Raw genomic sequence first — 24,748 nt, 5'->3', positions numbered from 1 at the left:
TCAATTCACATACTTATTTGTCATTTCTACATCATTTCTGTGAAATACCTGTTTGTTCAAATATTTCGACCATTTAAAATAAATTGGGTTATTCATCTTATTTTTGAATATAGGAATCCTTTATTCTGAATACCAGTATTTTGACTGATACACATATTGACAATATTTCTTCCATTCTCTGGTTTGTTCATTTTCTTAATGGTGTCTTTGAAGTACAGAAGATTTTAATTCTAATGAAGTGAAATATGTTATTTTTTACCTTATGGTTCGTGCTTTGTAAGATGTGTCATATGTAAGATAACTCCACTCAATACAATTTTATGAATATTTCCCCCTGTATTTTATTCTAAAAGTTTCATATTTTTAGCTTTAACCTGTAGCTCTAGGATTGATTTTGAATTAGTTTTTGTGTATGGTGTGAAATAAAATCAAGATTATTCTTTTTTCCCAAACAAGACAGTCTGATTTTCTACCTTCATTTTGTTAGAAAAGATTTTCTTTTCATTATATACATTGGCATGTGTGTTGAAAACAATTGACTTTTATGTATCAGTTTATTTCTGGACTCTATTGCCTTTTCTGCACTATTGATATATATATGTCTATCAAGACGCCAATCAAGTAAGGCTTCAAGTAAGGCTTGAAATTTGACAGTGAAAATTCTCCAGTTTTGTTCTTGTTTTTAAAATGGTTTTGGATATTCTAAGTCCTTTGTATTTTTCTAAGTAATTTTATAATCCCTTTAACAATTTCTATGACAGTATACTACTGGTGTTTTGATAGGGATTGTATTGAAACTCTAGATCAACTTGAAGAATTGCATTCTTAACAACATTTCTAGAGAATGAACATGTATTTTCTATATATTTATGTCTTAATTTTTTCTTTCAACAATCTTTTCTAATTGTTAGTCTAGAAGTTTTGCGGACTTTGTTTTTGTAAATTCATTCCTAAGTATTTTAAGCTTTTGACATTATTGGAAGTATTTTTATTTATTTTTACAATTATGTATTTCTAATACAATACAAGTATAATTGATTTTTATATATTGGCCTTGCATCATGTGCTTGTTGCTAAATTCACTCATTAAACCAAGTAGATTTTTGGAGAGTCCTTAGAATTTTATACAATCTGCAAAAAATGACATTTTAATCCTACTTTCCAATATATATGCCTTTTATTTATTTTCATTTCTTATTGTGCTGTCTAGGGACTCCAATAAAATATTTAATATGAGTGGCGAGAAGGGATATCTTTGCCTTTGTTTTCCAGTCTTGGTGTGGAATATCATATTGATTTTCACCATTTGGCCAATCTTTAAGTCTTTTGTAAATACTGTTTAACAGATTAAGGATGTCCCTTCACAATACTAGTATGCTGAGAGTTTCAACAGTTGATGTTAAACCTTGTCAAATTATTATTCTGTATCTATTGAGATCATTATAGGGTTTTGTTATTTTAGTTAACATATTAATTATTTTTTGTAATTTTAATATGACCTTGCACTCTGTCATGAAGAGTCATGGTTATGTGTATAACTTTTTGTCTATATTGCTGGATTAGATTTGCTAATACTAAGGATGGTTGCATATATTCCATATATTCTTTAATAGCTATGTGTTTTCTCCTTGTGTTGGTTTTTGTTACATGTGTCTTTCAAGAAATATTTCCATTTTATTGACATTGATGAATACAGTCTTGTATTTAATTATTTAATACATTTTTCATTGGAAAATAAACCACAGATTAAGGAAGATACAGATCAGATAAAAACATGATCTGATGAATTATTCTAAGGTAAACACCCTATAAAATCATCAGATAAAGTAATAGAACCTTATAATCTACCCCAGAAGACCAGTTCCTATGCCCCATAGTATTTACTGTGAAATTTTAAAAGAAGCTTATCATCCAAATTTGCCTCCCCATTCACTATAATCTTGCTCATTTCTTTTTAAATTTGATGTCTTTTAATTCTCTTTTCATTCTAGGTTTCCTATCCAGCCCTTTATTTAATTTGCTATTTGTCCTTTAGTGTTTTCCCACAATCTGGATTTTGCTGATTATGCACCCATTGTACAGTTTAACTTGTTTGCTTGCTTTTGCATTTTATTTTATTTTTTTTTTTTTAATTTTTTTTTCAACGTTTATTTATTTTTGGGACAGAGAGAGACAGAGCATGAACGGGGGAGGGGCAGAGAGAGAGGGAGACACAGAATCGGAAGCAGGCTCCAGGCTCCGAGCCATCAGCCCAGAGCCCGACGCGGGGCTCGAACTCGTGGACCGCGAGATCGTGACCTGAGCTGAAGTCGGACGCTCAACCGACTGAGCCACCCAGGCGCCCCTGCTTTTGCATTTTAAATAAAGTGGCTATGGGTTCTAGAAACTGGATCACACTCAGCTTCATGGTTTTTGGTACAACTATTGATGGTATTTGGCAAAAAATGTAGGAGTGACATGGGGTCTGGTTTTCTATCTTTTTATGATGTTAGCAACCATTGATGCCTAATGCCTCTATCTATTCATTAGGGATTAAAAATGATGATATTCTAATTCTGTTATTTATTTTTCCTTCATTAGTGGGAATATTTTACAAAGACTTATCCTCAGCTACTATGTGATTATCCTATGTTATAGTTAAGATAGGAAAGGGAAAATTGACACTTGATTATTTCTCATTTTCTAGACATCAAGAGAACAAACTGGTTCCTTATTATCCTCCAGAAGTGACTGATTTTTAAAATATTAATATGACCATGGATATAATGGATCCTAATCCATTGTAATTTTTATCATATTGCCAATAAGCTCAAAATTCCCCATATTTGGTGGGAGCCTTTTTAAGTTGATCCCTGAGTTCTCTAAGAGTCACCCAAAGTGTCCTTACCATCTGGTAGAATAAAATGTTCCAAGCTTAATATATACATTTGTTTCTCACCCCAGAAATCAACCTTTTCTCCAAGAAGCTCTTTTTAGTTCATGTTGATACTTCCAATCCAAGTTTTTTTTTCAACTTCTTCCCTACTGCATGCCCCCTCCTTTTTCTTCCCCTACTGCATCTTCTTTCTTCCACCCTAAACTCTTGGTTCTCAAAGATATTTTGCGAAATGATATTTTACTGAAATAATAATTCAGAAGTTTTTAACGTGTAGGAAATAATTTTAACATGACATTCGACATTTTTCCACAAAATTTATTATTTTTCTGATTTTTTTCATGCTGTGTTTAACAGAGCTCATATTATTTCATTGGATTTATCTTTAATTTTTTTAAGTGTTAAATATTGCCTATACTGTATATATCAGCATATTATTACTCATGTTTTAAGCTGGAGTTGTTGGAAATGTAGGAAATCTACCTGAATCTCAGTTGATCATGATCTGAGCCGAAGCTGCATGCTTCACCAACGAAGCCACCCAGGTGTCCCTGTCACTTTCTCTTAAATTCTGTTTATCATGTATCTTTTTTTTCATTCATTTTGAATTTAATTTTTTTCACTATTTCCCTTTATGTGTTACATTTATTAGCTGTTGCATTTATTAGCTCATGTGTTCTTTATGGTTTATTCTTAATTACTGAGATAACTCTCTTTGTCTCTTATTCTTACATTAGTTCCATGCTCTCATTTTTAAAACTTTCTAATCCAACTCATGCCATTTTTAAATAATTATTATTATTTGCTTCGTCTCTTTTAGGTTGTTTTGAAATAGCATTTGTCCTCTTGTAAGCAAGTCTTTCTGGTGTGATTTTGTTTCCTATGGGACTGTTCTGCTTCTATCTCTTCTTTTATTTAAAAATAAATATGCATGGAATTTGATCTTAATCAGTTTCTGTTGCTTATTTTTAGATAACATTAATTTTAAACATTTTTTTTTTAATTTTTTTTCAACATTTATTTTATTTTTGGGACAGAGAGAGACAGAGCATGAACGGGGGAGGGGCAGAGAGAGAGGGAGACACAGAATTGGAAACAGGCTCCAGGCTCTGAGCCATCAGCCCAGAGCCCGACGCGGGGCTCGAACTCACGGAGCGCGAGATCGTGACCTGGCTGAAGTCGGAAGCTTAACCGACTGCGCCACCCAGGCGCCCCTTTAAACATTTTTTAAATATTAGTTTTTAAAATGAGGCAGGGGGAGGAAAACTTTTCCACCTTCACAGGACTCCATCTCCATTGTTTATTTTCTGGCTCTGTTCCCTTCCACCACTTTGATCTTGGCCATCCCCTTCCTTCTCTCTCATTCGTTTTGATTCCACTTCCAAAAGTTCCTCCTCACTGTACGACTCTGTTCTAGAAGAATCCTGGTTAGTGAGCTTGAACAGCTCAGAGGGTTAGACCTTTCCAGTCCCTTTTGTTCTCACAAAGGACAGTTTACACTCACCCTCTGTAGGAGAGAGCAAATCCTACTTAGTTCCGGCTGTTGTTCTCTAGTTGGCTAAGCGACCTTTCAATCAATACCTGCGGACTATTTTGTGGTTCTCTTATCTTCAGGTCGTGAATTGTTGCCCCATTACTTCCTTCTTCACGTACAGAGACGCTATATTATGTGGCTGATGGTAGTTTAACTTCACCATTTTAATTTTATTTTAAATATTGTCCTTTTGTGTTTTGGCCTTTTATATCTGCTATGTCAGGTTTCTGTGTGTATTTGGTGAGAATGAAAGACTATGCTGCCACACTACTATCTTCCTGAATCTCTTTAAAAAAATAAGTTCTATCCCCTCTGATTTTATCCCTTTTCTATTTTCAGGCCGCTTAAAAATCTTCCTCTGATATGCTATACGATGGAGCTAGTTACATTGTGTGTCCTTCATGCTTTTGCACATTGCTTACCTCATTATAAAATCATCAGTGTGAGGAATGTCTGCATACTGGGTGACCAGGAAGATATTGATACAGTTAGTACAACTGAAATTCAGGTAGATTTCCTACATTTCCAAGGAGTCCAGCTTAAAGTTCTTTTTTGGTCCCAAGGTAAACACTCTCTGATCTTGCCAATTTCATCCACTGTGTCTTCTAAATTCACTAACCCAACACATTTTAGACCAACCAAATGAACATAATTATTTGTTTCTTTCAATTCAGTGTTCTTTTCCTCCTCATCAGTTTTATGGGATGTTTGGAAGGTATACAGAGACAATAAATGTGACTGCACAAACCACCATCGTGCCATCTTGCATTGAAAGCCACTGGTTTGTTTTTTGTATTATGTAAACATATTTTCAGTCATACATGTAAAACATGAGTAATAATATGCTGATATTTTACTGAAGTAATAATTCAGAGTTTTTTAAAGTGTAGCAAATAATTTTAACATAACATTTTACATTTTTTCACAAAATTTATTATTTATCTGATTTTTTTCATGCTGTGTTTAACAGGGCTCATATTATTTCATTGGGTTTATCTTTAATTTTTTTAATGTTAAATATTGCCTATGCTATATATATTGGTCTTAGTATCTGAAAAAAGGTACATCTTATATATAGTGTGCTTTTCATAGAAAACACTGTGTTAAGGATGCATTTTTTTGAAATGAAAAACGAGGTACGTATTTTTATTAGCAAATATGGCAGATTAGGGAATTGGAAGAATATCATGTAGGCAACAAATAAGTAGAAACACGTTGTGAAATCTCTCTCCCACTTCACATCTTCCCTATTGTCTTTGACTCCAGTTCCTTTTTGTTCTTCTGTGTCTCCGTGACTTTGCCTTCGCATTCCCATTCCCATTTCCATTTATACCCTCATCTGCAAATACTGATGGAAAGTTCCGGTGTCCCTGCTGATGTGACTGACACCACCTTGAATCTCTGTCGCATACCTGGAAGTTTGGCAGTGTGAGGGTCATTGGTAGGAGGTTTTTGTCTAAGTGGAACAATCATATTTTGAGTTGCATGGTGTGTGAGTCCCAATTAAATGTAGATATTGGATAGTTGCTCTACAGCACAAAAACAAGTGTGGTGTTGTGTAAGCATCTGTTTCTCTTATTGTTCCCATGCTACAAAATACATTTGTTTCTCCAAAGTGGATTAGCCAGTCTAGACATCCTATAAAATGTCAATGCAAGTATGGATCTTTCGCACACTGGTCTCAGGAGATGAGAGCTTGTCTGCAATGCTGTTCTTTCACAGTCAGATCAATACAGTCACATTTTTTTTCTTTTTCTTATTTATTTATTTATTTACTCTTTTTTTTTGCACTTCACCAACAGAAAATATCAGAACACTGAATTTCTTTTTGTTTCCTAAGCAGGAAGTAACATATGACCAGAACTCAACGGGGAAAAAGTGAGCTGATAAATAAATACCCAGAACTTGGGAAGAAAGTTATTTTTTTTATTACCCACTAAGCCACGATAAGGGTTATTATCATGAGATAATCATTCCTCTGGAGCAATACAAGACAGGGGACACAGCTGACTGCTATCATGCCCATGGGATGTGATTAGCTCATGATAACAGCATCCCCTGGACTCATTGCTATTATGAAATGTCTATTTCCCCCCCATTTTCTATATATAAATAAATGATTTTGGCGGACAGATTCAATTCCCACAAACTGCAAGTTTGCATTAAAATGCTTCAGCTGTGAGATTCACAGATATTAATCTACCCTTTTGGAATGTTGAACAGTCAATCAGAATCCTTCTTCGTCTCAAGCTGTTTTATGATATTATTACAATGTATTTTGCGACGGAATGGCGGGTAAAGCAAGTTTCAGAGAAATAGGCTTGTTTGGGCTCGATTTAGTTGCTTGAGGGAAACCTCTACATAAAATGACTCTGCTTGCTCACTAAGGCATCCTAACTTTCTCATTATTTTTTTTTTTCCTGCCTGACTCAATTTCTGTGCTGCGTTTTAGAAGTCTGAAGTTTATTCCTCTAACTAGATTAATAAAAGCAGATTTCTCATTTCATATTTCAGAATTGACAAGGGAAAATACTGCCCTGGTAGTAGAGTGAAATCAGAAAATACTAGTTCTGAATTTTGAATTTTAATATTATAAGAAAAAAGATTGATTTGGGATTTAGGAATGAATAGGAAGCCTTTGGTTTACTAATAGAGCAATAGGTATGTTTTATTATTTAAGTGAAGTTTGTAAAAATTATATAGTAAGCTAATACAAATTAAAAAGTCAATGTCACCCATTAAGCTAAAGAATTTTGAAGAATAATATTACTGGAGTGGAACCATCTACAGGGTTCACACATATGAAAAGTAGAAACACAAATAAAATTATAGAACCGTAAAACAAAATTTTCTCTCTATTTTTTAGAAAAGGGTTTGCAACACACGTGTCAATAATATTAGGCAGAATTATTTGGTATAAATGACATAAGTATATAATCTAAGTAAAAAGTAAGAGAGAAAAAGTAACACCTTCCTTTTCTCTAAGTATATTTTATTATTTGGGGCAGACAGTCTCTTTTGCATTCAGTGCCTTCATTGTTGTGACTTGTTGAGACCAAGCAGGGAGTCATCATTTAATTAGTAGTATCTTTAATTAAGAATTACAAAATCTTCTGCTTATCCCCCTTCTTTCTACCAATGTTGACTTTGTGATGTTAATGGCCCAAGAAACTTGCTTCATACTTTATTAATCCAGAAGAAGAAAGTAGTCATGCACTAACTTATACAGAGGACCTGATGGCAAATAAAATCAATGATGTTTCTAAGAACACTAAAAAAAAAAGAACATCTGATGAAAATGCAAATTTGGTTATCACCTTTGGAATTATAAGGTAGATAGAAATGAATAGTGTTATTCTATGATTTTAAACTATAAGTGTTATTGATTTTAAGGAGTTTTTAGGAGTTATTAGGTAGTATCCAAGTTATACTTGGATTTCTCCTTTTATTAAAAAGTCTTGGAATGAAATTCTGATGTATGTCATCCTGAAAAAGGGATTCCCCATTGCAATGGTCAGTTTTATGTGTGAGCTTGAATAAGCTATAGCATCCAGTTATTCAAACAGTGTTGGAATAAAGGTATTGTAAATGTGATTAACTTTTATAATCAGTTGACTTTATATAGAGATTATCCTTGATAATTTGAGTGGGCCTGACCCAATCAGTTGAAAGGCTTTAAGAACAGAACTGAGATTTCCCTAAGGAAAAGAAATTCTGCCTGTGGACTACAAGAGGCTCCAGCTCCCCCTTCTTGACAGCATGCCCTATGAATTTTGGACTTGCCTAACTTGTCCCACAATAATGTCGGCCAATTTCTTGCAAAAAAAAATCTCTGTACATATACAGGTATATAATACTGGTTCTGTTTGCTGGTGGAACCCTGGCTGATACACTTGTAAAAATGGAGCTCATGGATCTTATCTAGTACAGCATATACTCTCTGTTTTGACTGATGTCATAAAACAGCATGAGGAAGGAATGAATCTGGTTCAGGATTAGAAAATAAAGGTATAAGATTAACCCAAATTTAAATAGAAGTTAAAATTGTAAGTGAGTATCATACAAAGATGATTTTATCAGAAGTCTAATACCAGAATGCATTTTTATTAGAAAAAAACTAGAAGAACAAAAATCCTCTATACATATAGGTGGAACTATTAAGAACTTTTTAAAGTAAACACATCTACATAGCACTGTGTTTCCTTTCTGTGTATTAGGTAGTGAACTAGACTCTGTGGACATATCTGTTTTCAAGGAATTCAGAAAAAATAGACATAAAATATATCATTTTTAAATGGTGTGATAGCCACTACACTAAGTGTATTAATGAAATTTAGTTTTGCACAAGGGTCAGATTAATTAACTTTCTATGAGTGATAAGAAAGCACAAGACTGAAGATGTCATTGATAGTTTGGTAAAAAGGAGAAAATTAAGCTGGCACATGAAATATAAAAAGTGGAGAGGACTGAAGGTATTCTTTAACAAAAGGAATAGTTATAATGTTTAATGAATGAACAGTACAGTATGTTACAGAAATTATACAGAGTTGGCATTACTGTAATATGGTGGCAAAGAAGATTGTAGCTAGATAGCTGGATTGTCAAAGCCTTGCTTGATAGGCTGGAGCTTGTGTTTTTATTTTGTAGTCAACAAGGAGCTGTGAAAAGCTTAGAGCTGGAGATCAGTTAAAACTTTCAACATCTGACTGAAAAAAACAGGTTGTCCTGGAGGAATCTGAGACAGGAGTTGGGAAAATAATTTGAGTACCATTGAGAAATCCTGGGGAAAATCACAAGGGTCTGCAGTAGTAATAGAAGTGAAGAGGAGAGGAAGCAATCTAGTTACATGTAAGATGTGGGATGGATCAGGCTTGCTGACAGATTGAAATGGTAGATGAAGAAGCAAAAGAATCAAATCTTAAATTTCTGGATAGAGTAATTGGACATATCATGTGGGTATTTACCAGAAGAAGGATCTTAAGGGAAGGAGCGGGTTCTAAGGGAAAATGGTGGATGATAACTAAAGCACCAAAAAAGCATAGATTAAGCAGTAAAGGAATGTCAGGCACAGTCTTCCAAGTAATCTATGAAATAAGAAATATTGGCTCTCCTACTTTACAGATATGGAGAATTTCAACTGAGATTTCAAAGGATAAGATACTTTGTAAGAGATCACACAGCTGGTAACTAGGAGCTAGGATGTGAATTTGAGGTGACTAAGTTGGATAGATAAATCTAGAAGAAACGTTCATCAATAGGGACATAAGTGTAGCCTCTTGTAGTTGAAGCTATCCTAGTTAATGAGATGAAGGATCTAAATTATTACCAATGACCAAGTCACTTTTTAATTGGTGAGCCCTTTTTTTTTTTTTTAATTTTTTTTTCAACATTTATTTATTTTTGGGACAGAGAGAGACAGAGCATGAATGGGGGAGGGGCAGAGAGAGAGGGAGACACAGAATCAGAAACAGGCTCCAGGCTCTGAGCCATCAGCCCAGAGCCTGACGCGGGGCTCGAACTCACGGACCGCGAGATCGTGACCTGGCTGAAGTCGGACGCTTAACCAACTGCGCCACCCAGGCGCCCCTGGTGAGCCCTTTTAAAACTGAAAATATTAGAACCAGAGATTGTTTAGGTCTTTGTGGAACTTCAAAAATACTTCAAAAAAAATGTTATAATTTAAGGAGCACATTAAGTCCAGGGTTTATATAGTTTTGTCTATTAATCTTTTTTACAGTATCATTTGGGTTCTGAGTACTCCATTTCACCACGAGAGAGAGCTGTCTCCCCACACCACCAATCAATGTTCAGGACACCAGTTAGATGCCCTACAATTCAACCCAATTCTAACACTGTCTACCCTAACATAGCATCAGAGTCCATGGGTAAAGGCTTGGTTCCTCAAGACCACCCTCCATTCCAGAAGCCAGTTGCAGGCTGGGTCTGTGCTTCTGACTGACTAGTTCTAAATCAGAGTTCCCAAAGACCCCCCTCTTTGGCTTTGATAAAGTTGCTACAGAGGCTCGCAGAACTCACGAAGTCTGTTTACTTACTGGATTACTGGTTTATTATAAAAGAATATAAGTAGGGAACAGCCAGATGGAAAAGATACACAGGGCAAGATATGGGGAAGGGAGTGGAGCTTCCATCCTCTTCCCCAAGTCTGCCACTCTCCCAGCACCTCTACGTGTTCTTCAACCCAGAAACTCTCCAAACCCTGTGAAGGCTTTATTACACAGGCATGATTGATTAAATTACTGGCCAGTGGCAATTGAATTCAATCTTTACTCTCAACTCCCTCCCCAGAGATGGAGTGGGATTGAAATCCCCAACCCTCCAATAATATACTGGCTTGGCTCCCATCCTTAGGTGCCTTTAGAAGTATTACCTCATTGACCTAACAAAAGATACCTTTGTTTTTCTCATCACTCAGGAAATTCCAAGAATTTCAGGAGTTCTGTGCCAGAAATGGGAACAAAGACCAAATATATATTTCTTTTTTTTTTAATTTTTTTAACCTTTATTTATTTTTGAGACAGAGAGAGAGCATGAACGGGGGAGGGTCAGAGAGAGGGAGACACAGAATCTGAAACAGGCTCCAGGCTCTGAGCCGTCAGCACAGAGCCTGACGCGGGGCTCGAACTCACGGACGGTGAGATCATGACCTGAAGTTGGACGCTTAACTGACTGAGCCACCCAGGCGCCCCATATATATTTCTTATTATAAATTACAAGATCACAAGAGCCTTGACTCAGTGTGGTTGTGTAGCATTGAGTGGGGTGTTACAAAGGATGTTTGAATAATACAGTTTCATTTTTCAATGATGTTTTTGTTAAATTGCTAGATATACTCAATGATAATTTTGGTTACTCAGTTTTCTTTTCCACCTTTCTTTTTCATCTTTGAAGCTATATTGGGAGTTGTGCAAAATAATTTTTGTGCCTTATGATCAAAGATCATAGAGATCACATCAAAACAGTGAGGTGAAAAGGCTGGTTAAAATAGTTGGGCAATAGAAGAGATGTTAAATGCCATCTCCTTACCCTATAAAATAGGAATTGGCTTCTTCTTTTGTTTTTCTTTTGAAGACTTGGATTGGAGGAGATTTCAGAGCATGTGAAGGTTTGTGAAAGGAAAGGAATATATGGAAATCTAGGTTCCATGTAAAGTGTTTGATAATATACAACAGGAGCCAAAAGCATACTATAATCATAGTTCTAGAATAAATTCTAGAGATCCTTCAGTCCTACTCCCTGACTTGAGTAATGTCAGATACTAACAAATGAAGAGTTAATAGGCACAGAGTCTGTTTTTAAAAATCTGTAAGGGAAATTATTGAACAATGTTTTCATGTTGTCTTGCGTGTGCTTTGACTGTAAATTTTTACAGGTTGTCTAAAATGTTCTGATGGTGTGTGTGTCAGGGGTAGAACCAAATGTGAACATGAACACATCAGTATTTGTGCCTAGATGGACAAATATAACATGGTAACTACGGCAAGACTGTCCAATAGTATGTGTGGGCTTTGAAAGTCAATAACATGTAGACAAAGCTGATAAATAGAAAACATTCATCCACGATGCAGCCACATAGCAGACAGCTGAGAACTAGAAAAGGTAAATACTTCATCAGCTACCTTCTTTTTTTGTAATTAAATTTTCTGTGTTGTTAAATTAGTCCTTCCCCTTCCAGAGCTGCTAATGAAAAATTGAACTAGACAGATCAAATGTTGCATCTAACAGTATGTTGAAACTGTCTTCTAATGAATGACAAGAACAAGCACTTATTTTCAACAAGCAAGCACTAATTCAACATAAAAATATTTCTGCTTCCCATCTTAAATTCTGATCATCAATATTAGAAAGTTGAGGTTAGAAAATGACCCTGGAAAATCTGAATGAGTTTGAATTGGATGTTTTTATTTTTCCTGTGTAGATATGGCAATTACCCTGAAAATGTATCAGTGTAATTATCCTGAGAAAAGAATAGGATGAATATAATAAGAATTTATTACTATGCTAAAAATAAATTTATCATGCACTCCTTTTACTTTTGATCTCTTTCGCTCCTTATTGCACAGAATGTTCCCAAGCAAATTTTTACCTTGCACTATCTCTATAAAATAAAAAATCCCCATTAGTAAGATTGAGAAACAATGCATTTTGTCGCAGAGTCTTCTCACTTTTGGAGATTCAGAATGCATATTAGCATATTTAAAAACTAAGTCATTCTATAAAAAGAAAAATGGATTAATTTCATTTAATTCAGGGTTTCTTAAACTTAGCTGAGTACAGAATACCATACCCATCTTCCTTTACTACCAACAGCAACCTCATCATCACAATTAATACCAGCAAATTGATATTTCTAAAAATCTCTTTGGAAAAATCTAGTGTTAGACTTGATTGCAGGTGAAATTAGAGTGGGGGTCAGCATTCTTTCTCTTTGAAGGGCCAGAGAGTAAATATTTTAGGATTTGTCAACCATGCATGGTCAGTGTTGCATATTCTTCTTTACTTTTTTATAATACTTTAAAAAAGTAAAATATATTTTAGGCTTGAAGATCATACAAAAGAAGGAAACTAATCATGTTTGGCCCGTGAGCCATTGTTTGCTGACCCGTGAATTAGAGGATACAAATTTTTCTAAAAGATGACTAAGTAGTTCAGTTAATAAAGAATCAAAACACATGTGAGCAGGTGACAAATGGAATCTTAACCCAATGGTCATAAATATTGATGCATGGAATAGTAGGCATAAACACCAAATGCTTTTATTTCATCATTGTGGGATTAATAACTAAGTGTAGATATACACTGAAATAAAAATTATGAAAAGTATGTTGATTAGAGGTATCTGAATTTCAAACATAAATTTTTAAGAAGACTTTATTTGTATGTCCTATAATTCTTAAGCCCTTTATAGTATTTTCTCTCCTCTTTGAGTGAAGACAAAGGTCTATACAAGTTCTTCCCATTCTTATGGTTAATATATAAGGAAATTATGAGTTAATATGCAGTTTGGTATAACTTCTTAGAGCAAATTAGGAAGAAAGAAAGTTTTTCTTTCTAAGTCCAAGTTCATAATTCCTAATTGTGAGTGGAACAGCATTTAAGAAAAAAAAAATATTAAGTATGTTTAAAGGGAAAACTGAGGGGTGTCTGGGTATCTCAGTCAGGTAAGTGTCCAACTCTTGATTCAGCTCAGGTCTTAATCTCAGGATTATGAGTTCAAACCCTGCATTGGGCTCCACACTGGGCATGGAGCCTACATTAAAAAAATAAATAAAGGCACAATTGAGCGCTGAGAAAACTGAGTGTGTACTAAAGGATGCCCATTTTTATGCATTCGGTAATTCACAAAGCAAGTTTTTAAATGTACTATATTTAAATTTTTTGATATTTTTATAATAATAAAGTTTGTAGAAAAATCTAAACTTCCAATTATTAGAGACTTTCACCACTAAAATTAAGCTGTAAATTATTTTTTACATGAAATGTATACATGATAAAAGATAAGTAGAAAAAATTATAGAAAAGGTTTTATACCCTATGTTTGTAGATATGTATTTATACATATACGTGTATGTATAAATATATATATCAACTATATATATACATATGTATGTAGTTGATGTATTCCTATGCCAATTATATGAAAAGATTTGAAAGGAAATGCAAAAGTGGTTAATTTTAGCTTGTGGTATCATTTTTTTAATAAATTTTCTATTTTTCACATATTTTATACAACATATATACTTATTCCTTTTATAAAAGCAGTACATGCTAGTGCTTTTAGATTGCTTGTTTTTAAGATCTATTCTCTCAAAGAGCCTACGTGCATTATATTTTGCATCCAGAGGGTCCCCAAAATAGACTGGATGTAAAGAAGAAATTGCAATCCATTATTTCAAAACCGTATTGCAGAATATCCAGGTGAAATGAAGCATTTCCAGCAATACTGAGTAGTGAGTTGCTCTTTCATTCTTCAGATGATGGTGTGGCCCTGTGCATTTCATGTGTGTTGAGATCATGAAGTTGGCAGAGTGAGGTGTTAAACAGGCCCTCGTTTTATGACTACAGTAATTCATACCTCCCTGGGCTTGGGCAGATGGGGATGCCTTTGTTAATTTAACCAAATATCTCTATTAAATTAATTCTTCCTCCTTTTGTGGCTCAAGCAGATAGCTTCATTGAGCTACCCGTGATGCAGCCTGGATCCCCATCCTCCAGCACACTGAGAGATGTCAGCCAGTTAGGCATGGATAAGCCTATGGAAGATGCTCTACCATTCTTTCTGATGTCCTTGCTTTAGGACTGGCAGTGACTGGCCTGAATTTCATCTGCCATCTGACTGCCTGATTACCTTCAGCTTCTTCCTGTTAAGTATAGCTTACTTCGAAATGAAGGTTTTCAACATCGCCGTTAAACAGAAAAGAGTTTTTGTTTTGTTCTGGGTTTTTTTTTTAAACCACACAGTTTATTTTTCTTCTGAGGGTTTAAAACTCAGCAATCCTGTGGAGCAGAATGTGGCCCTCTGTGGAAAGCTCAGGTTTTTATGCCTGAAGGACTCCCCGACTCTACACCTGTCTTGACAGATTGGGGCCCTGGAACAATATCGCTTAGTCACACACTAACCAGCAGGGGGAAAGTCTGTGCCTTTTATTAAAGCCTACCTACTGGCTTAGTATTTGGAATTCAGTTCTACCTATAAATCAACATCAGAGCATACAACCCAGCGTGTTCAAGAGCTTTGTTTAAACATCAAAGGAAGAACACAGACAAGCACTATGATAGAAATATAACTAATCACTTGCAAATACATCTTTCCTGTCAGTAGGAGCTTAACCTTTCTGTTTAATGTGACTGGGAAAAAGTACACTTATTTTCATTCTATCTGTTTTCTTTAAAGGGATATAGAATTTTGCTATATAAAAAGATTATATTTGTTCTTAATGTAACAGAGCGTAAGCATTTCAGAAGTGTTCGGTTGAAGGGAGCAAGAAACTTAATTCTGTGGAAATGTAAAGCTGTTTTCCAACTAATGAAGGACAAATTACTCTCACGAATCTATCCCTGCTAGGAAACACTAACTTGTGATCAAGTGGCACTAGGAAAAAAAAGTAAAACATAATAAAAAAACAAGATACATTTTAAAAATGGGGCGGAATAGATCTTTGTTTGTTTGTTGACTGGCAGTGAATGCAATTTGGTGCTTTGTGGTACATTGATTGGGATCAATTTACTTCATCCTCTGCTCCTGGCTTTATCCGTTCATGAGGGGCCTAGGAAGGATTTATGTGAGGTGCTCAGAAAATCCTAGAATCTATAAACCATTCCTTTAATTTGAATGCTACAGATTACGGATGAAAGTTTGGTCACCTGCGTGGATCAGTAGGATTACAGACATCAAAGTAAGTAAAAATAAAAAAAGACAAGCAGAGAAACAACAAACAAAAAGAACTCCATCATTGAAACTTGAAGACAGTGTCGAGAGGGTTGGAAGGTTTGGCTGGAGATACAGCATTCCAGAATGGAAGAGCTCTGCTCCAGTGCTGTCATTGTTTCTAAATCTGGGATAAATCAGGGAGGCACAATGTCTCAGAGTCAGCATCTCCGAAAGGGGAATCTTGTATTCCTTGGCATTTGATATATATGTACAGTCTTGGTAATCTTGATTTTCAAATGCTTTTGTGTAATACAAATGTTTTTAGGGAGGTTGAAGCAGTGAGAGCTTTCTGTGATTTACTGGCATTTTTGTTTGTAAAGTTCTTATATATGTATGTATATAGGTGTGGCTCTGTTTGTGTAGATGAGAGACTGCCTATCCGAGGGATAGGCATTTAGGACTGATGTTCACAGTGATGTGAAAAGAGCAGAAATATTGAGTTTCACTCAAAACTAAGAAAGAATCCTGGACCAATAGCTATATGTTGTAAAAACTTGGGAAATATTAATACTTACTTTAGGGTTGTTATGAAAATTAAACAGACTCTCAAATAGAGTTCAACTGCATTTTTAACAGCCCTATAAATCATAGCCATTATTAATAGTACCAGCATTATCATCATTATTGAAGAACAACATAAGGTTGATGCTTTTATTGCCATGTATCTGGATGATGAAAAAGAAAATTACCAGATAGTAAGGGGCAGAACCATTTTCTTTTTTCTGATATTGAAAGGCAGAGTTTTAAGAAGCATAGTCACTGGTCAGACAAGTTTAATCTTCCACCTGTGCCTGAGGTCTGGAACCACCCTTCCACTGTGCTGTAGTTTCAAACAGACCAACTATAATAAATAGAGCATGGAGATGGTCTCTCCTCACTCCTTCCCTCCACCCCCATGTTATTATACCTTAGAAAATGTACTCCGTGTGGAGACTTGGCCACTATATGTGGGTGAATTCACATATATCAAGGTTAATAGCCACTTTCCACTGTCAAATGCTAATCCATATTGCCAATGAATCTTCATTAGAATAAAATGTAGCTGTTGTGCCCATTTAAGTAAAGCATTTCCAACAGCATCACAGAATTATCATACTATTAAAATGCTAATGCACAGTGTTTTGAGAGATTGTAAGATCCTTGAGGGCAAGAATTTGTTCTATCCTTAGGTTATGGACTGCACAGGGGAGAGTGGAACACTTAATGATTTTGTTCTTAACAGCAAGCTAATTCTTTTTGTTCCAAGAAAAATTTAAGAGTTGAAAATAACTTCCCGAGGCATCCTTCTCAGAAGGAGAAAATGGATTGGCAATTTCCAGAAATCAGGTCTGTAGGATCTTAAGACCATTAGAAAGTTCTGTGACATTTAGTTCAGAGTTTCTGAAGAAAATGGAAAATGGACAAGTCTCAGAGAGATGTGTGTCTGGAGAAGAAGGGAGGCAAGTCCCTTGCTAAATTCTCTTATCCAGGACAAACTTCCTCTCGCTTAATTTCCTGAGAACTCCTTCTCTTTCCATGTCTGCTCCTTTTAGATTTAGGTCCACTACTTTAGTACCCAGGCTTATTTCACGCATAGGTATAGGTATAGAATAGATAGATTAAAGACATTGCTCATGAGTAACAGTAGAGTGTTTAGGATGGGCAGTGGTGGATATACTATAATCAAATGTGCATTCATAATAGCTATTCTAATGGACTAGGTATTGGCTCAGTACAGGTAAGGGCCAGGGTAGGGTAGATGATTGGGGGTTCAGATAGAGTTTGAGAAAAACAGGTGAACCTTATCAAGTACTAAAAAAATAATAATAATAACAATAACTAAGATTCCTTCATTTCCACTCAATATATAACAAGATGAAAAAAAGCACTAAATGAGATATTCTGATTCAGACACTAAGAAGAAACTAAGTTTCCCTGGGTATTTTTCTTCTGCTCAGATTCTGTTTGTTAAACATTTGTATATTTAAAATATGTGTTAAAATATTTTGTAAAAAAGATGTCCTAGTCGATCTATTAACGGCCTTTGAGTGTGCACAGAAAATGCCTTTTTTTAAACCTCATTTTCCTCAGTAGATATTTCTTTCGCCATTGGCTTTGTGTGCAATAGTGCTAAGCTCCTGTGGTGACTCAATCACTTCGTACAACACACAGACCACATGTTACCTACCAGATCAGGAGCTCCTTTTGGGTGTCACTGTGTTACAGGAATGAGTTGAAGCAATGTGGTAGTGAACCAGAATGCTCAAATCACACTTACACATAGAGTCTAGTCTTCCGCCTCCTGAAAGATTTGTTACATTTGAGTAATAGATGTTGGGAAGCCTTCTTCTTCTCCCTCTTTCTTAAGTCCCACAATGTGCTCATCCCGATATGGGCCATGTTGCTGTTTCAGGCCTACATTACCTTGGCAAAAGCTAAATTACTTAAAAGAAACAGACTAAAAGGCTGCCCTGATGCCTGCTTTGCCCAAGCAGAAGAATCTATAAATAAATACACTCACATGTGGTAATGGATCCTATATACTTTTTTTTTTTAGAATTGTTTAATGTTTTTATTCATTTTTGAGAGAGACAGAGACAGAGAGAGAGAGAAAGTGCAAGCCGGAGAAGGGCAGAGAGAGAGGGAGACACAGAATCTGAAGCAAGCTCCAGGCTCTGAGCTGTCAGCACAGAGCCTGATGCAGGGCTCAAACTCATGAACTGTGTGATATCATGACCTGAGCCAAAGTTGGACACTTAATCGACTGAGACACCCAGGCGCCCTAGATCCTATATAATATTCTTAAGCCAGTGCCCATTGCTGTCCTGGGAGGGAGATAAGTCATGGGAAATTATCTTTAAGAATCTTATGCTAGTGGGGTTTGCGTGTGTGGGTTCTTCCACACACAGAGGTTCACAGTGGCACTGTCAGTGTCTCCTCAGCCGGTAGTCAGGAAGTGGGAACTCTATGAGGGATTTCTCACCCTCTCAAAAATGCACACTGAACTCTGGTGGAGGTTGAAACAGTTCTTTTGTAAGTGGATGCTACCTGATTTCCACTTTTCTCTTTTTGTTCATTCTCTACATTCTACCTCTGTTAGCCTATCTTAAAGTTTCCAGTATCTGATGCCTCCAATCCTCTCCCGTTATAGAACTCCAGACATCCTAATATGAGAAAGCAGTCCTGGCCCTTGGAAAGCTAATGGTAGTTCTCCTTTATTCATGTTTTTCTGGCCTTGAAATGTGGGTAAGAGATTCTTGTCCTAAGAATGACAGCAAGGATTATTCTAGTTCAATTGACCAAATGTGAAGATTATAGCCAGTTTCCTCCTAAGCTGCCCATAAGCCGGCGCACCTCAACAGAGTGAATATTATTTTTTACTGGGATGATATAGTCCAATATTATTTGAAGGACATATTTTGTTTTTTATATTTTGTAAATCATTAATCTGAATTTATTGTACTAAGGAGATATGAACTGTTCTAAAACCTATTTTACCATGATAGGTATCATGTTACCAGCAACCAGCTCTGCCTGAGTCATCTGAGGCAGATGATTCCATGCCTAAGTATATCTTTGTGTTTTCCAGATCTGCTCTGTAATGTAAGCAGGGACATTCCTGTACATACAAACTCCTCTTCAAGTTGGCTTATGCGAAAGTGCAGCAGAAGCCATTTGAGAGGTGTGAGAAAGACCCTCCATAATCATGTGTGTAACTCCTGCCATATACCCTCTTTCCTGTACTATGTCACTGAGGTAATGTGTGACTTGAGTCACCATCAGCTGAAGCCCTCGGGAACTATTTCCCAGTTGGCTAGACTGTGGAAAAAAAGTGTTTGATAGTCACATATGGGACCTTGAAGCACCAGTGCAAGCTTTTCCTCCTGACCAATGATAAGGACGGAACTATTGAAGATTGCTGAGACTTCCCTTTAGCATCTGTTCTTGCTGGGCTCCTTGAATTGAATATTTAGGACTTTTTTTTTTCCCCAAGGCATTGCTGCCTTGCCTAGACACCCTTTCTTAGGTCCCAGCTGTTGTAAGTTTCTTGATCTCTTATTCTAGCAAGTCTATGTGTTAATCATCAGGATTCCAAGGAACTAGGGTACATGACAAAGATTTCTAATGAACAGTAATAGATATTTGAGGTTATATAATCAGTGAACTATTCATTACTTTGTAATTTCATCGTTTCTTAACTATTTCCTATAGTAATTGTTATATGAGGTTTCCACAAAATGTTGACTTCCATAAGGAACGACTTGTTTTTATTTTTAAAGTTTATTTATTTATTTTGACAGAGAGAGAGAGAGAGAGAGAATGCCTGTCTGCCTGGGGCGGGGGGTGGGCAGAGAGAGAGGGAGAGAGAGAGAATCCCAAGCAGGCTTCGTTCTGTCAGTGCAGAGCCTCACCTGGGACTCAATCCTACCAACTGTTAGATCATGACCTGAGTAGAAATCAAGAGCTGGATGCTTAACTAACTGAGCAACCCAGGTACTCCAAGAATTATTTGAACTTAATCATCTACACAGCCCACAAAACTGGTCTATTAATAGTTTAACCCAGGGCTAGCTACTCTAGATCACACTGATATACAACTCACAGAAATCAGAAAGAATCTCTAACCTTTTCTCTTTAAGGAGTTAGGAAGTTTATTCCATTTTATCTGGAGGACAAATCAATCCAATTAAAGAATGGGAAGTAGAAAAAAAGGGGTCATGTTGTTTAAATACAGGGGGCATTCCTTCTTTCTCTACCTACTGGGGACATGAGCTAATGGAAAGTAGAGTCTGAATGTCAATGTGTTAGTTGTAACTCTACCATTTAATCGGTTCTGTTACTCCAGTTAAACCACACTTTTCATGGTGCCTAGTTGTCTCCTTTGGAGTGAGGATGGCAGAAGTCTACATTTAATGACAAGCTGAAAATTGTGAAATTTTTACAAAAGTTGCATGTGCTTTTGAACTAGATCTCTGGTTCCTGAAGTCTGAGGTTCTTACCAGGATGAAAAAATAAATCCAACTTTTTGGAGAAGAATCATATCTGTTTTATAGAATATTAAATTTCAAAAGTGAAGTACATGAGCTATGTTAGCAGCAGGTGATGCATGTCTATTGTCATAGGTCTGCAAGTGGCTCGTTAGGCAGAATACTTGGTGGAGGTGAGTAGATTGAAGAGCTAAAGTTGAACACACATGTGGATAACAAACCTGCTCAAGCCATCCTTTTCTTAGTTGACCCTTATAAGTTTGGTTCTTTTTAGATTATTGCTTATGTAACTAGTCCATCCCTATTCCAACAGCGATTTTAACTGATAGCTAATTTAATAATATATTAATCTTTCCTATTTAAAAACTTGTTACCAAATAGTATATAGTTGATACCAATATTTGGTAATATAGTCCTCACAGCCTAAATATTAAACTTGTTTCATGAGACACTGTCATGAAACCATTTTGTTCACCACAGTTGAGAATTTTCATCTGTCATTTGGACAGACCCATCCTGAAAAGTACATCTCTCAGGGCACCTGGGTGGCTCATTTGGTGAGGGTATGACTCTTGATTTCGGCTCAGGCCATGATCTCATGGTTCAAGAGAATGAGCATCACGTCGGGCTCTGCACTGACAGCATGGAGCCTGCTTGGGATTCTCTCTTTCTCTGTGTCCCTCCCCCACTCATGCTGTCTCTGTCTCAAAATAAATAAATGAAATTTAAAAAAAGGTTTAAAAAAAGTATCTCTCTCAAGATGTTTTATCTAGGAGATGTAAAAGGGCCTGTGAGTTTTTCAAGGGCTGATGAAAGTATCAAAGACATAGGAATATAGCTCTGTTTCCCAAATATAAATAGAAATTGCAAAATTATAATTAATTATATTAAGTGGTTTCCAAATGTAGTATTATACCAACTAGTCAACTACAACTCAACTCATACCATTATACATACATACACATGTGTTTATCCATTGTGGAAAGTAAGTACATTTTAATATCTGATGTGGACCTCTATTAGTAAGAGGGTTTAGGGAAAAGGAAGATCTTAGAATGTTCCTATCTATAAAATCTCATTTATTGAGGGGAGAAGATTTTGTCTAATGAGAAGAGGTCACATCTGTTTAGCTTTTCTACCTTCTAATGCTGTTCAATAAAGAACTATTTTAAATTTTAAAGTTTTCTTTATTGATTCGACTTTACCTTTTCATCACCAGAGCAAGCCCAGCCTGGCACAGAACCCCATCCCATCAGTAGTAGGTGCTCCTGCTGTCTAATTACGTTGCGGACATTCAAGTTTGCAGACTGTCACATCTTGAAGCATATTCCTTGTCTTCTTCCATTTCTTTTTTAAAAAAGTATTAAACAAAATGCATCTCCTCCTAGTGGCAGCACAAGGGAAATCACACACTCATGGTATTCTACTACTGTGACAGAATGTCATTTCAATTGCCTTATTAACCATATGAAAAAATATATCACAACAGTGAGAAAACTTCTCAGTTATCTATATCTTCCCCCTTAGGCTATTGTCATGAGCCACTGGCATACTAAGGAGAGTGTACTAATTCAGTTGTCAGCTGCCTCACCTATTAAAAAAGGGGGGAAATACCAGCAACAAAATTGAAACCCATAATAAGGGTGCTGAAGAGGTCTGCATAGCTCGGTCCACTTGTAGTCCTGAATTAAACCCTCCTCAGAAATGTGCCATTTGAACTGTCAATGAGCACGCTGCTGTCACCCGCATCTGGCTCGGTAATGAAGCATTGAGAGTGTTGTGAAAGCAGCTTCCCCTGGCTGCATTTGGGGAACATGAGACTGGACACTCATGCTTGAAGTTTTCAAGTAGTGTGTAAATATCATTTACCTCATGTTCTTTTTATAAGAATGAGGAACTCATGAGAAAAGTATGAAAGTGTACAGGTCTGGAAGTCAGATCAGGGATCTTAGGAAAGCCAAAAAACAACAGATTTTATGAGACCTGAATCAGCATGACAAGTAGAAAATTTAAATTTGGTAGGTTTTGACCAGATTTCTGGAGATGTACTGAATTTGTAAAAAGTGATTTCTGAAAGCCCTTGCTGTATCACTCTAGGAATACTCTAAGTTCATTAGATAATGTCCACTCTAAGTATACATTGGCTTTATAAATCACTGACTGTGGAGGAAGAGGTATGACAGCTGATGTCCTAAGTATACATCAGACCTACTTTTTCACAAACTATTTAAAGCCACACTCTGTATATAATACAAATGACTCTTAAGCCTTAGTGATACATATTGGAGCAATATTTTATATGATAAAACACAAGGCTTCTAAAAGAAGAACGTTCTACAATTCATAGTACTGCTTTAACTCACACAATGACAACGAGGTTGAGTATGAATCAATATGGCTTATCTTTTTCAAAAGAGTAAAATATTGCCTAGAGTGAGTGTTTCTCATGTGCAGTCATATACCTGGTTGGTAAGTATCAGCAGATAATTTGAACCCAGGACTAACTCAAGAATCCTTTGGCTTACCTCTGTACCACATTGGAGAGAAAGTCAGCATAAGAAGTTTTGACCTTGAATCCATGTAAAGAATCAGAGACTGACAAATGCATTTATTACATATATAACTTAAAATCTATTATATATTGTTAAATTACTCATATTAATTATAGGATATTGGGAATAAAATCTTTCCTTTACTTACTTTTAGGAATTTTCCATCACAACTGTATATATTATCAATGATATGTATTTGTTACCATTTATTTATTTTTTAATTTAACAGAGATTCTTAAATGCTGCTAACCAAGAAAACATGCCAAAGCTCTTTAAAAACTTCTATAAGATCTCCAAAACTCATTTTATGTTTTCTTCTTTTCTTTTCTTTTCCCTTTCTTTCTTTCTTTCTTTCAGAGAAAGCAATGGGCACATGCAAATGCAGGAGAGGGGCAGAAGGAGAAAGAGAGAGAATCCCAAGCCAGCTCCACACTCAGTGCAGAGCCCAATGTGGGGCTTTATCCCACAGCCCCAGGATCATGACCTGCGCTGAAATCAAGAGTCACACACCCAACCAACTGAGCCACCCAGGTATCCCTAAAATTCATTTTCTTAATAAATATGGGGAAAATATCATTGAGTGCTTCAAAAGTATGCACTGGAGAACACAAAATGTACAATATTTCATTCTGCAGTGTTTCCTGTGGAGAGTTTTACCTTTGAGTTTGTCTCTAGGGCTTTGGCCTTTGCCACAAGCCATGCCACTACTTCATAAGGTATTCTGTGTCTGTCCCATTGCTGTTTTACATGGTCTCTCTGTTCTTAAGTTTAAGAAGGAAAAAAAAAAGGATGTGATTGGTCCAGGTTGTCAGAAGTCAAGGTAAGGGACCCTGGAAAGCCTACAGACTGGGTGTCCTTGGGTCAAATACACATCTCTCATCCAGTCAACTGTAGCAAGGGGAAGGGCTTATGGATGGGCAGATTCCTTCAAAATGGGGTATGGGTTGACTAGCACATGAAAAACTATGAAGGGTTTTATCAGCCATGAAAAGAATCTTCATATTAATTCTTTGGTGGAAATGAGACACTGAACCCTTTATCATGTCAGCATATCACAATTATATCTTAGGAATACTCACTACAGAGCAAGTCCTGGCATACAGTCCTCATGGATAAAATTATTTTTGCCAGAATCTTATCTCTAGGGATATCAGTAGATAAAATAATTTTTCAGTAGATATGAGAATTTGAAATGTGGAACAGTTAAACCTTGCTGTTTGGGGTCCTATAGACCTAGATTTGACTACTTTACCTGCTACTAGGATGGGTGATTTTCCTAAGTGCTCAATACCTCAGTTTTCTCATCCTTAAAATTGCAAAACACAGCCTTTCATAAGGTTTTTGTGAGGATTTATAAAAATATTTAATGTA

General features: G+C 36.0%; 1 long non-coding RNA gene across 1 annotated transcript in view; it reads left to right on the top strand.

Annotated features, from left to right (window-relative positions):
- The window catches only part of LOC147580979 (uncharacterized), a 34,946-nt gene extending 11,038 nt beyond the window's left edge, over window positions 1-23,908 (top strand). Inside the window, exon 2 of the long non-coding RNA XR_015250813.1 lies at window positions 23,735-23,908. This is a non-coding gene — a long non-coding RNA (uncharacterized LOC147580979). The remainder of the gene's footprint in view (window positions 1-23,734) is intronic.
- The last annotated feature ends 840 nt before the right edge of the window (window positions 23,909-24,748 follow it).

This window comes from Puma concolor, chromosome B2 (assembly GCF_028749965.1).
Source record: "Puma concolor isolate L17-30 chromosome B2, mPumCon1.1.hap2, whole genome shotgun sequence".
In the NCBI taxonomy this organism is placed as follows: Eukaryota; Metazoa; Chordata; class Mammalia; order Carnivora; family Felidae; genus Puma; species Puma concolor.
Note: the sequence above shows the minus strand (reverse complement) of the source record. Positions and strands in the feature narration are given on the sequence as shown.